Below are 11,775 nucleotides of genomic sequence, written 5' to 3'. Positions count from 1 at the left end.
GAGGGGGATGATAGCAATGCTGGTTCAGTGACGCCACTACATGTTGTCAGTGTAAATGTTTTTATTTTGTTCTTCCTTTGTTTCAACAATAAAAGGGCAGGAATTGACTTGTATGCAAAATTTCACTTAGAAGCCCAAAATTATCTGAGGCTATTTATTGTGATTTGGTTTTGTTTGCATTTGCATTGTTTGCATTTGCCAAAAGGTTCCCCTGCTTATCCAGATGGTTTTACCACAATCCCACACAAAGATTTTCTCTTCATCACTGTTGCACAAAGGGCACAACCGAGGATCCAAGACCACCACAATTCAGTGCTTCTTCTGACTTGATTTTCAGTGAGGAAGGCCAGGTGGAAATCTTGTGGCTCTTATTACAGCACCCAGCCTCTGTTAAAAGGTTTTCTTTGTAATATGTCTTCTGGGCTTTTATGCCAGAAAAATTACCTCATGTATCAGTATAAAATGAATGAATTAAAAACGAGCACAGGAGGTGGATTTGTCACACTGGCTTATCTGGAGGTTTAGTATGAAGCTGCTTCTCCTAATATCTATTGGGTTTTTTACAGCAGCCACAGCAGTTATGTCCCTTTTCAAGAAAAACAATTAATTCTTTCTTTTCATTTGTCACTGCTACCATATTATTTCTCTGACAATCTCAAACAATACAGCAGCACATTTCAACTGCTCAGTGTGTAGGAATCTAAAAAATACTGTAAAAAATGAATGGATGCTGTAGGAAATAAAAAATATTGGTGAGTAATGAAGAAAGAACGTGTAATTCTAAGGGAATACAATCATTTTTCCTTCCCCCTCTATTCACAAAAGCCAGTCACATGGCAGTTCCCTGCTTTTGGCATTAGTCAGCTGCTGTATTAGCTTCTAACATTTGTTGATAATTTTCTCTCATTTGTGCCTGTGTGTATAAATCTGGTTATTTACATGAAAAAATGTGCTGCCAGTAAATATTGTTATGTCCCTGAAGAGCTACATTGTGTTAGCCTTCTGATATTTATATGTCCACATACAACTAATCAGCTTCAGTGGAACGTAAACAGTGGATGTCTGTTAGCCTCCTTCTGAAGGTCAGTGGACAAAATAAAAAGCATCAAGGTCACCTGAAGCAGTTTCAAGCTATTTATGCCATAGTTTATCCTATTCCCTTATGTATTTTTTTTTTCTTTTGGTGAGGATCTGAACTGATGGCACTTGCAGGCAAGAGATTTGTTTGTGAACAAGTTAATTGTCGTGCTGCCTGCTGTGCATACATATAGTTCACATTAAGCTTGCTTTCATCCTAAATTTGCATTCCTTGTTTTAATCTTTACTGTAATAAGCATCTGCATAAAAAGAATGCTAGAAAATAAATTAGGAAATATTTTGCAATTGCAGTATGATCCTCTTTAAAATAACATCTTTAATTCGGGTAGCATGACCAGTGCAATTCCTTTCCTCTGGCTTTGTAGTTTATTCAGCTCTTGGTATGGAATGAGAAAGAATTCTGTAATTGATGGAGCTGATCCCCGCAGTATTCGTACCAAAAATATGTGTATATTTGGAATCATATTTAATGCTGCTGCTTTGTTAGTATCTGAGAACAAGCCAACTCAGGATATTCTGATTCTGTGACTCTATTCCCATATTTATACTGTATCAACGCTGCTAAATTTTGAGGTCTCTTCCTTGCAGTTTACCTGTCCTACCTGGTCTTACGTGACTTTGATGCATGCAGTGATACTATGGTGGAGCTTCAGTGCTTGTCATACCAGCAGGAGCAGCGAAGTTGAAAGTGTGAAAACAAAATAGTCTGTAATTCTGCACTGGAGAAATGATCAAATTAACCCTCCAGACTGGCTCTTGAAAAGTAAAATAAATCTCTTTATGACAAGTAATGATTTACTTCTCGCAAACCTTTCAACACCAAGCAGAACTCAGACACTACATAAACATATGTACATCTTGGATTAATTATACATGCCTTCAAATTCCCCTACAAGTAATTCAGCACAAGGATAATGCAAGAACACACTGAATATTCTGATGGTTGACATTAGGAAATGTATTCTCTTGGATTTATTACCATGAGCATAGCTTTTGCAGGTGACACACTAGGAAGTTCTTTCAGACTGACTATGGTCCAAAGCAGTCCTAAGCAAAAGGTTTAGAGTCTTTTACAAAGTGAAGTCCTGTCCTTGGCCTGCTGAATCGTGGAGTTCATTGTCATGGGATGCTTTTGACAGAAAAAGTGATGAGGAATAGGGTCAGCACTGGCTTTGCAATTCAGTGGTTGGTTTGATTTCCAACTATCTGTTAGTTTTAGGTGGAAGGAAGGATCATCCATAGTTACCTCGCAGTGTCTTTCCAGTCATCTCTGACTAACCATTATTGGGGCAGGTTATTAGGACTGCAGTACCTTTGGTCTGACCCACTTTGAGCTCCATGAATTACTCCAGTCAGAGTTCAGAGCATCTTAGTACCACAGGTGCCATTTTAGTGCTCTGTCCTACACCACTGCTATTCATTAGCAAGTCCTAGAAGAAGTAACTGGCTGGTGCACGTCATCATCTCTCTTTAATAAGTTTTAAATCATTCTTCCCAGATTTACCAGATGCCCATTAGTACAAGCATTGCAAGATTTCCTGAGTAATGCTTCTCTCTTTTATTGGCTACTCATTGATTTTGTAAGCCTTGAGTTTATCTTTCTTCAGTCTTTTCCAAATTAAGGCATTGAAGTCTTGCTGGTCTCTCCTCCAAAGCCAGCCTGCTTCATCCCCGTGATCACATTAAATGCTTTTTCTCTATATCTGCTCAAATTTTACTGTGCTTTTCATGCTCACACTCTGGTTTTCACATCTCAAAATCTGGACTCACCAATGCTTTTCATAGCAGAAAAATGGTGTCTTTTTTATCCTCTCTAATACATTTTATTGTTTTTATTGTTTGGGGTGGGTTTTTTTTTGGGGGGGGGGGAGGCTGCTACATCGTAATAGATTGAAGGTATCCCTAATTTTAGGCATAAAAAAAATAAAATTCCCTCTTACTTCGGTGTGTTTCTCAAGTGGTTTGTCAACCTATTTTTTAAAAATGTACAAGTTGGTTTCCCTTTTATATTCTGTACGTTTAATATTCAAGCTTTGGTTGGTTGTTTTTTTAAAGTGCTCTACCCACTGCTTTCTGCTGTCACTGTAAATGTGAGTATACATTAATTGTGCATAATGTACACAATACTGAGCTGTCATCTTAGCACAGGATCTAATGCAAACAGAAGAGCAATTCTGGGCTTAGCTACCAGGATGCAGAGATCCTTCAAAACAACACACAAGAAAAACCAGCTTCTCCTGCGTCTGTTTGGTTTTGTTCTGAGGAAAGTACTAAAGCTCAGAAAGCAGAGCTCTGATACTCTAATGAGCCAGTTTGTGGCAGGAAGCGAGATTCAGTGCACATTTTTTCTTGTTGGCTTCTAAAGTGAGTAGAATGAGTGCTGTGTAGTCAAATAAATGAGACAAAACTGTCTATCACTAGTACCACGGCAGGAGAGAAAAAATCAGCCGTTGGAATAAGTGTATATAAACATTTGTTTCAGCTAAAATATATTACTTTGCTACTAATTTTAATCAAACAAACATGTTTTGGATCATTCTTGGGAAGACAATTTGCTGCATCCATTGGTCGTTCTCAAAGGATCAAGGTAGGAGAAGCACCTGTATAAGTTTCTGGATTTTCACTGACAAAATTTGGTTTCTGTGCACTGGTAACGCTGATTCTGGTGGTAACAATTCAGGTAGTAGAAAAAAGCAGTTTCAGAATACCTGATTTTGTAAAACATTTCTCCCTGACATTACCTTGATGTAGAAAGAAATGCCTCTGAGTATCGATCTGTCATACATAAGATAGAAATGCCAGATGCATGGGTCGAGATAAAAGTACTCTGGGACAGAAGACAGGGAGACAACCTCGTTGTTTGAAGTACTCTGAACAACACTACTTAGCAGTTGTAAAGTGGGTGATTTCCATATGAGAGAAGTTGTGAGCAACTGTACTGGATCTGCAAACAGCAAACATGTAAGAAAGAACTTAGCTTATCATTTGGTTCTCCTGAATACAAAGTGAAAACTGCACCCACTTTGGTTGTACTTTAGTTCCCGTTCCTAGCAATGAAAACATTACATGCAGAACTCTCCAGTGAAGTTGGTATAAATTCTGTGCAGAGTGGAAATAGCAGTCAGTCACAAGGTAGCCCCAACCCTGCTGCAACGGTTCTGCAGTGTTAGCATACACAGACATTGCTACTGAATAGAGGTAAAAGATTTGTAGATTGTTTTAAGAGAAGACAACTAATTAGCTGGCCTGTATTTCATTCAAAAACTGAATCTGAAATATTGGCTTCTATCAGCGTTTGTCAGCAAACCCTCCTCAAACAGTTTTGTTGGGATACAGGAGTGTGTCCCTGCAAAAGAGCTCTACAATTTGTTTCATCCTTGAGCCTTTGCTTACCAAGCTGAAATCGTCTTTATGCCCATTCTTGTCCCATCCCTCATCTTCTCACATTTCTACCTTGCTCAGTGCACTTTACCAGCACTTCCATAAACAGCATGGTACTTCAGACAGGTTTCTGTCTGTCACTGTTGCTATTCTCACACTATCCATTGTCACTTTTGTCCATTAAACATGATTAACCATTTCTCTGCTACACAGATACCTTTGCATTTTCCTATTCATCATCTTTCTACACTACTTTCTTGCCAGTTGCCATTTCTAAAACCTCATCTGCCAGGTAGGCCCCAAATACATAGCCTATCTCTTGCCCCTTCTGCTCAGCTGCTCCTGCGTGGCAGGTTGAGCCTTCATTCAGGATGAGCCTGGGGCTCTTTCCCCCTTCTTCAGTTAGGAGTCTCAACACCTCTGCTCTTTAGCCTCATTTTATGTTGTCTGCAAGAGGAAAGCAGTTAACAAATTTCACTGTTCCTTCTGTTTTGTGCCCCCAGATCCGCACCATGCATACAACTGCAGTACATGAAGATGGTATAGTACTACGTTGCACAGTATGTGAAGGGTGCATTTTATCAGCCCTTCCAGCTCAGTACAGCATATTTACTAATTCCAGGTATTAAAACTGCTGTATTAAATGTAAGTTACAACAGTAATAAATGAGCCTTTATCCATCAGATCCCCAGCATTTTATATTTACTCTGAAAATCCTTTTACGAACCCTTTTACACGATAGCACTTATTTTAATTAAACTCATAGCACAGCATGCAGGTTAGTTAACCAGTGCTCCAGAGCTGCATTCAGTTTTAGAGTAAGTTAGGAAGCACTTCCAATCGCGTTTATCTGTCGTCCTTCACATGCTGTGTGTGAGCATACATTGTAAAAATGGTGATAGAGGATTATACGTCTCCAGGGAAGATAATGGCAGTGTGAAACATCTCTTCTAGGCTGTTGGGTTTTTTTTCCAGTTTAGTTTAGATTTCTGAGTTTTAAAAACGTGTTTGATGTTTGACTGCATTTTCAGTGTCTGCATTAAAGGAGCAGGTAACCTCAGCTTCCAAGCCACAGGACTGTAAAGCTGCCTCACCATGTTAAGCCCCTTTTTGTGAATCTCAGTAAAAAACTGATGGGTTTTTAGACCTGAAAATGCTTGCTGCTTCAACAATTGGAGTCAAATCCTGCCTGTAGCAGAAGCTAATTTGATGGGTGTTACTTATAGAATGCTTCTCCTGCATCTTTTTCTGATTTTCATCCCTAAGTTTTCAGCCCAAAAGAGTTGTGTTTGAAACAGATGAAGAGAAGAATGTGGTTTTAGGGAATGCAACGAGGCAGTGCTTTATTAAATCTGGTTTGACGTGTCTCTGCATTGACATCTAGCTTCCATGCAGAAAGATCTTTAGATTACTCACAGCCGTATTGGCAATATTTATCTCTAAACTTGTTAAGGTTTCTCCATGTAGCTGTTGTTAATAGTAAGTCTTAATACCAGGTCAGCCAGGAAGTGATACCACTGGGGAAAACAAGAATCCTCCTACACTTCACATTCTGTGTTACGCAGTGACATCCATACACTTCTGTGTTCCAAAGTTCTCCACAAACCCATAAAAATACAGTCCTTTTCAAAGATATCTTGTGAACATCTGCAAAATAGTTTTAGTCTGTTATCTTCTCTCAGAGCATACAGCAATTGTGAATCAGTATTCAGTACAGATTGTATGAGGTGTTGTAGTTCTGTAATCAGATATTACTCTTTCTTTCATTAAGCAAGAGTTTCTTTCAGTGATAGAGGCTCTGTTAGGCCCTGTCTTCATTAAACTCCATCGTATCCCTAAGAGCTGTTTAACCAAGAACTCTCCTTATCTACTCTTATCGTCACAGTGATAACAAGTTATTTTGCTGTTTATCCAGAACGTGGTAAAACTTCACAGCTGCTACAAAAGAATTTGCTTATGAAAAATGTTGAACAGTAGCAGCAAGCAATTAGTTGTGCTGCTGCTGTACACTTTGCTTCAAAAGGAACTCCAGCTTCACTCCTACTCTTCCTACTTCCTACTCTTTCAGTCAGCATTAGGTGCTTGCACTGGGATAGCACACACAACAGTTACACTGGAATCCTAGATCCACCGTGCCAGACCCTAGGCCAATGTGGAAAAGCCATTTCCAATTCTGAAAACTCCCTGCAGGTTCGTATTTTAAGCATTTCTATCATCAGGGTCCATTTTCAAAAAAAGTTATTTGAAATATATTACTTTACAAAGCTTAAAAAGTAACATTTCATACATTATCTCTTCAATCAAGTGAAGAAAATCCATCCTATTAAGAACTTGCTATCAGGATTTGTAACATTCATGTATAGGCACCAGCTGCAGATTTATTTAGCAAACTCGCATGGTGGATCATTGATTTTTACTTTCAGAGCAGCGGAGGGCTGAAATCTGCAAGAGCCTTGGACTTGCTCTGCCATTTTATAATGATACCAGAGCGAGTTGGTGGGTAGGATTTCTTATACATATTCATATTTTGTTGGTTTTGTAAACGAAAAAGTTACAACACCATCATTCTCCCTCCAAGACCAGCTTACAGCACAGATCTCACCCTCTGAGCAGGGAAATGCCTTTCTGTTTCTCAGCAGCAAGCCCTCTAGTAGCTGCAGTACCCTGACAGGCTGCAATAGGAAAGTTCTCCAGTCTTTCAACCAACAAAATTTGGTGGTTAATTTGTCTTTATTGACAGTCTGAAGCATAGCAGGTGACAGCCATTAACACTGCTTCCAAATCATTAAGAATAGTGCAGCAGCCTTATTAGAGCCAGCTGGATTTGGAAAGAAATGATTTGTTAGGAAAATGATCTGAAAATTTCAGTTAACTAAAAAGGAAGAAACCTCTTCTTGTAGTGTTGGAGCTTCAGGAGAAAAGCAGGATGAGTCCAAGGTGTGCACTGGGAGCAGCTCCTGGCTAAGATTGACTGGGTGGTTCTAAAGGACTTGTGGGCTCCATTGTTTCTTGGCTGGTTTTGTGTTTAACCCTCTGGCCAGCCTTGCCTCAGTATCTCTTAAACTTCAGAAGAGCTCTCTCTTGTTTTTGGTGATATGCCCTGGCACAACAGGACATTTCTGATGTACAAATAATGAAGTTTGCCATGCAGAAATGGGAAACTTCTGCTGAAACAGAGCTGGAACAGCCTTTAACCTTTTCTGTGAAGGGCAGAGGAGGGTGATAAAATATTTCCCACACTTTCTGGAAAAGTACTTTTTATCAGTTTCTGTGGATCAGTGTCAAATATTTACTCTCTTCTTCCTTTCAGTGTTGTATTAAGTTAATTACTTGTTACGTTGGCCCAATTATCGGAGAATCTGTACTAAAATTACCTGCTGAATCAATAGGTCCAGAGGAAGACTGACAGCATTATTAAAATATATCCTACTTAGGTTACTCATAATTTACCTTTATGTGATCAGGAGCAGTAAAGGAATGTGACAGTGATTTCATTCAGAGCTGTGGGTACTGACAAAGGCTTTAATCTGAAGCTGCTTTATAGTGAGAATTACAAATACACGTCTTTATCTGTCCTTGTTACGATCCATCAGCCACCCTACCTTCTTAGCCCTGCCAGCAAGGCCAGATCCTGGCTCCATGCTGGCTGTGGAAGACATCGGTGGCTGCAGCTGGAAGCATCGCATTGCTGCAGCAACACATCACCCCCCCAGGGACCACGTTGCCTCGGTGACACCAGGTGGGCAGATGCTGCCAGAGCAAATTGTCTCAAGGCAGCTACCCCCCAGAAGTGGGGCAGCCTTGGCCTTTAGGGGAGAAGGGTCAGTGAGCAGGGATGGGTGCCCCTCTGTGCAACTGTTCACAGCCTGGTTTTGGATGAGGAGTCTAAGTAGTGTGCATTTCCTTGCAGATGGTGACACAGGGCTACTGCCAAAAGGAGCTTACTGTTTAATGTGTTAAGATAAGACAGCAGGAAGGACAATGTCAGCAGGAGGGAATTAGCCAAAGGGAGCAAGTGCTGAGGCCATCGTTCTTGGTTTATATGGTCAGGACCTGCTAATGTAATGCAACATCAGTAATAATTGGAGAGCAATGTCTCTTGTTACACGATGCATCTATGAATGGAGGTAATCACGTACATTCATTCTAGAATTGTCAAGCATTGCATTACGGTGGATAAACATTGCAAAGTGTCTTGTAGGCAGAGGATTAAATATCGATTTACAAAGGCAAATACCTCTGTCAAGATTGTTAGACATAAAACCTCCCACCCAGGTGACTGTAGGCAGTGCAGCAGTCAGAGCCAACCGGTAGAAAAATGGTGACGGGTTTCCAAGAGCCCAGAGGTCCTTTATCACAGCTGTGATCAGCACCAGAATTCATTCTATGAATTTCACTGGAGCCACCTGTGTAACTGCTAATAAGAGAAAAGGGTTTGAAGTCTGATGCATAGACAGACATCAGTTATCCATGGCATTTGAAGAGCAATTTGAAAAACAAGAAGATGGTAAAGGACAGAAGAATTTGCACAGAAAGACAAGTAATTTCCTTATCACTTATCTTTTCTTGTAGGAATCTTTTCTCCCTTCACGCTGTTGGTTTGAGAAGCCTCTTGCCTACTGTAATTAGCTCTTGAATAAACAGCATATTTTGAACACAAGCCTCTGTGTCCTGTTTTTGTGTGTTAGCTATAATTAGGGTTTGATTTGTTTGATTGGTTGTTCTTTTAATGCTTGCACTGATTCTTTCAGAAGAGCATAGCTTGCTTTAAGGGGTCTAGTGTTTCTTTTAGCTTCTAGAAACATCACTATATGCTGTAGCATAATGTCTCAGCTGTATTAACTTACATGTTTAAAAGTAAACACTTTCTGTATTTATCACTGTAGCCTTCCTGCTTGATGTAGCCTTGTATTTCTGATATTTAGCTCTAACCTCTGCACCCCTCTTTGTACATTCTCTGCAATACATTAGCTGCCTTTATTCTCACAATGAAAACTATGCTTAATTGTGTTTACAAAGGCTTCCTGAACTGTGAGAAGTGTTTCTCAGTGAGTGTGGTTTTGCATCATTTAGCCTTGAAAGGGTGCAGTTTTCCCTGACCTCTTGCTGTTTTTTCTCAGTGACTCTGGTAATTGCATCAGTAGTTTTGGGATTCACATTTTCCTTTCACATACAGGAAAGATCCAACCTTTACTTACCCCCTCCCAGCTGAATCACATAGTCCCCTCTTTTGCGAGCCTTCTCTGGCTTTTATACCAGCTTTTAGCTCCTGTGAATGCAAACTTATTTCACTCTTGTCCAAAATAAACTCTGCCACAAAGTTCATTTTTCTGGCTCATCATTTCACGTACTTTGCACTGATTTTCTCTGTCTTCTCTCTTCTCTCTCTGCATCAAACACATTTCATATCAAAATCCTTCCTGTTCAGCTGATCGTTCGCAGTCTGTCAGTAGTGGTTTATCCAGAGTCCTCCACCATCACCGTTCCAAACAGCCATTTCTCCCCATCACAGCTGGTCAGTGCTCTCCTGAAGCACCTTCAGAGGCCGACATGCCTCACTGACTGTGCGCTCCCACCTGTCTGGGGTATTCATCTTTCTTGTGCCGTATTCCTAAACTTAGAAAGCCTCAGAGAGGAGTCTCGTCTTTTGTTCTTCTCAGGGCACTGAAAAATGACAGCTCCCTAAACTGCACTGCTAGCAGTGCATCCCAAATGTATGCATTTGTGATTCTGATGTCACCTCAAAGCTGCTTTGTCCCCAACTGATGTTCCTCCACTTTATTGCTGTTAGCAAAGGAGTTCCCTTTCAAACACACTGAAGTGATGTTGTTCCCTGCTCTTTAATTTGCAGTCAGCAAGAAACTAGAGGCAACATGCAGACAAAAAAGGCTGTTTCTTATCTTTCTTCACACCCTTTTAAAGGTGACTCTTCTGAGTCACAGCTAATGTAAACCATCTGAAAAAGATACAGCCTAAACCTATCCTGTGGCTTAGAGAAACCTAAGAGATTGTTTGGTGTTTGCACTATTGGTGTGTGTTCTTAAAATAAGCACCCTGTGGGTCAAGTCCTTCTTCAGATTTTGTAGAGTTCATTTCCCTTGCTGCCCACAACCGTCTTCAATGTACAGAGCACTGATTTGTTAACGAAACAGCAAAATCAGAGGCAAAATTCGGCTCGTTTGTGTTTACAGGAGAATCTGAGTGCAAGGGATATGCATTGTAATTGTTCCATGTTCGTATTTAATGGTAGGAGAAACAAGAATGTAATTATCGATCTCGATCTCTTCCCTATCTCTAAGTATTTGAGCTCTTTGAAATAAAAGGAAGTGATAATGCAGCTTTTTCTGGCGGTTGAGAGCATCCCCGAGGCAGATGAGGAGTGATTCTGCCCAGATCATTCAGCACTGTGCAGTTTCCATCCAACAACAGCTTCCTGCTGAGCCATCTTTCATGTAGAGGATCGTGGCCATCACGAACAGTATTTTGAGTACTGAAACATTATCAATGTTAGAAGCACAATGTTTTCTGTTTGTTTTCTTTGTGTACTTGACAGCCCAGTCAGATAGTGCTAGCTTCACTTTTTCCCATGAACAGCTGCCTAATTTCTCCTTGTCTGAAATCACTCTTAAGCGTGCTACTAGACTTAAGGATGCGATGTTAAAATGAGGTTTGGCTCAGAGAACAGCTATTTCTATTTAGCTATTTGTTTTCTGTTCAGCTTTGTACAGCAAAGTGAACTCGCTTCACTTCTACTCTCATCCCCTTTTAAAGCACAGCACAGGGTTACATGAGATTTGCTGCCAAAGATTTCTGAAAACTGAAAACATTTTATAGAAAGAGTGTCTCAAGCTCACCATTTGGTTGGCTGGAGACTAAAATGAAGGCATAAGAAAGAGCAAAGGCAAGAAGGAGTGGAATATGCAAAAAAGGATCAGTTGAGCTGCCTGACACTGAGGAAGAAGGCTTGAGCTGGGCCTTTTGGAGGCAACTCCAAAGTATCACTGAGCTGTTAGAGCAGAGCAAGGAGCAATCTTAGTGAGCCTGAACTGCAGGGCAGTGCTAGGAAGGTACAGAAACACAAATCAATGAGAAAACAGTTCATTGATGAAATCGCTCAAATTAAGCAGGGAGGAAAGGCATTGTAGTATATCAACTCTTTAATTGCGAAGTTGTTTAATGTGCGTTGTCCTTGGAACTGGCAGTGTAGGCTGTTATTGCTACTTCCTGGGCTGCATAACAGACACAAAGACAGACTGTGAAATTTTCCACCTAGTGATGGGGATATGAAATTGTAAA

The sequence above is a fragment of the Lagopus leucura genome, unplaced genomic scaffold (genome assembly GCF_019238085.1).
Source record: "Lagopus leucura isolate 7727_CA_CO unplaced genomic scaffold, USGS_WTPT01 Super-Scaffold_100028, whole genome shotgun sequence".
Taxonomy (NCBI): Eukaryota; Metazoa; Chordata; class Aves; order Galliformes; family Phasianidae; genus Lagopus; species Lagopus leucura.
This window is presented reverse-complemented; position numbering follows the sequence as displayed.